General features: G+C 48.0%; 1 pseudogene; it reads left to right on the forward strand.

Annotated features, from left to right (window-relative positions):
- Nucleotides 1–1,553: 1,553 nt before the first annotated feature.
- LOC117798014 lies at nt 1,554–2,526 on the forward strand (annotated as a pseudogene).
- The last annotated feature ends 267 nt before the right edge of the window (nt 2,527–2,793 follow it).

Raw genomic sequence — 2,793 nt, forward strand, 5'->3', positions numbered from 1 at the left:
TCTAAAAAAAAATCTTGTATTTCAGAATGTGATCTTATATGGACATGGGGTTGCTGCAGATGTAGTCAGCTGAGGTGAGCCGTCTTATGTGTCATTGATTTTTTTTCTCTGTCTTTGGCTTTCCTCTGACTCTTTGGTTGAAATGATGCTGAAACACATCACAGTATTTTAGAGAACAGAGCCTAGGAATCCAACCTTCATTGTCAAAGAAGGCCCTCATATTATAGAAAAAAAATCGAGAAAATTCTGTTGTTTTATTACTATGGATCAATGGAGGCATTTACCAAATGAACACGATGAAGCCTTAATCTGGGTGGGATGCCTTGTTCTGGGAGTCCCTTGATGTAGGAGTGGACNTGGGATGCCTTGTTCTGGGAGCCCCTTGATGTAGGAGTGGAGAAAGAAGTTCTAAGAAGAGGGAGGTCCCTTCTACAGTGTAAGGATTTATTTCCATCCTCATACTGAGAATAGCTACAAAACCTGACTAATAAAAGAGAAAATGAATCCTAAGTATATCACAGTGACACAAGAAATACTGAATTTCCAGGTTAAAGGGAAAATGAAAATCTCGAGAGGGAAATGTGAGCAATGGACATATATTTGTTGAAATTATTTTAGTCTCATGACAAATGCAGACATCAAATACCTGGGCCTGTGCCCTGGGGGTTATGGGAATTTCCAGGAGACTCCTAATACAGCAACACCAACATTAGTCTCACTGTAAGGATGTAGACTTTTATCAGGTGTGAACCAGCACTGAACTCTGGGAACATTAGGCCCCTGAGTGAGTATATCCTTACAACATTCTCTCTCTATGCCTTTCCTAGAAACAGCCCTTAAAATTTCTGCAAAGCAGCTCCACTGTCCCCTGCTCAGTGACACAGCTGCCCTGATGCATAGCTGGGTCATCCAGCTTTGTCTAGAAAGTCCTGTAATTACATATGCACACATTTCCATCTCCCATGGAGCAGGGCTCCTCCTGAGTGATGAATTACTTTAAATGAGCACAATGATTGGAAACATAGTACAGGTCTCCCCATATTTGGAAAGTTCTCTTTACACCACTTACCTTTTTGAAATATTTACATTCTTAGCTGCTTTTGCTGCGAAAAGAAATCTGAAGAGGCTTTCAGTTTCACCCAAACATAAGCGCTGATGTAGCCCCGAGCATTAGTTGTGCGGGGAGCCTCTAGAGGACAGTGCAGAGCCCAGCAGCATGAGGGGTGCCTTTCATCACCTTCACTGAGAACTACACACAGCAGATCAAACAGGCCACCAGAGCTATGACCAGTGTTTGTTACCATATGTGCTTTATCTCCATTTATGCTGAACATCTGACAGCAAATTGTGTCCTTTGGGATTAGAGAAGCCTAAGAAAATTTAGTTACCCTTTGAGTCCAGAAACATGCAAAGATTATCATATCAATTAATGTTATATACTTCTTTGCCTCATGCCATTGGGGATGCCTACGGTTTGTTTTGGATGATGTAATTTCAGAGAGCAAGGGAAACATGCACTAAGACTTCGTCCACGGATGTGTGTGTCCACAGGGATGTGGTGAGCTGCAGAAATCAGCTTGGGTCTCAGGGCTTTGGGACAGAAGGACTGCTCTGCCCATGACCAAGAGGGGTCGCTGTGGGACTGCCCTGTGGTCCCTACTTGGCTGCTCCATGAGGAAATTTCACTGAGGGGAACTTGGCCTGGGGATTGTGGTCTGTGCTCCCTGAAGGGGACTCAGCAGCTGTGTCCTCTCAGCCCTGGCAGAGTCCCCTGAGCAGGGACCTGTGTGTGGTCTCAGAAGATGCTTCCTCCCAGGGCTCTCCCCAGGTCTGAAGTCACCCCCATCCTCCTCTGTGTGTGGTATGAGCTGAGCTCCAGCACCAGGGCTTGGGGAGGGGCTGGGCAGTCACTGGGTGGAGTCCATTTGCATGGACAGCCCCTCTTGGGACAGAGGGTGGAGGAGAAAAGGAGGCCTGGGGTAGCCCAGCTAAGCCCACTGTGGGGACCAGGGTCTGTGTCACCGTGGCCTGTACTCCTGTCCACCTCATGCCCCTCTCCTATTGTACAGGTAGGGACAGAAGTTGAAACAGGCAGCTCTGTTGTCAGCATCTGAAGTCAGCATCTTGATAAATTTCTCCCTGTTTCTTGTCCCATTAACCACACTGTTTTGGCAGGTTCCCTGTCCCAGCCTGTGCTGACCCAGCCGCCCTCCCTCTCTGCATCTCTGGGATCATCCACCAGACTCACCTGCACCTTCAGCACTGGGTTCAGTGTGGGCAGCTACCAAACATACTGGTTCCAGCAGCAGCCAGGGAGCCCTCCCTGGTATCTGCTGAGGTTCTACTCAGACTCAGATCAGCACCAGGTCTCTGGGGTCCCCAGCCACTTCTCTGGTTCCAAAGATGCCTCAGCCAATGCAGGGTCTTCTCATCTCTGGGCTGCAGGCTGAGGACGAGGCTGACCATTACTGTGCTACAACTCATGGCAGTGGGAGCAGCTACCGTTACCCACAGTGTCTCAGATAAGGAGGAAATGAGACGAAAATCCTTCCAATGCCAGGTCTTGTCTCTGTGCCTCTTTTATTGAGAAGCTTCTGTGGAGGCTTCTGTAGGAGAGAGTCCTGGTGGGAGTACCTGATCTGGAGGAGGGAGGAGTGACACACAGCTTATGCTGTCACCTGAGCCAACACAGATGTCCCAGGTGCACAACCAAGTGAGGGATACTGCCCATCAGCACATGCACCAGGGTACGGGGTAAATTAAAAACAATAATAAATATGCAGGACTACCTAT

The sequence above is a fragment of the Ailuropoda melanoleuca genome, unplaced genomic scaffold, assembly GCF_002007445.2.
Source record: "Ailuropoda melanoleuca isolate Jingjing unplaced genomic scaffold, ASM200744v2 unplaced-scaffold2228, whole genome shotgun sequence".
Taxonomy (NCBI): Eukaryota; Metazoa; Chordata; class Mammalia; order Carnivora; family Ursidae; genus Ailuropoda; species Ailuropoda melanoleuca.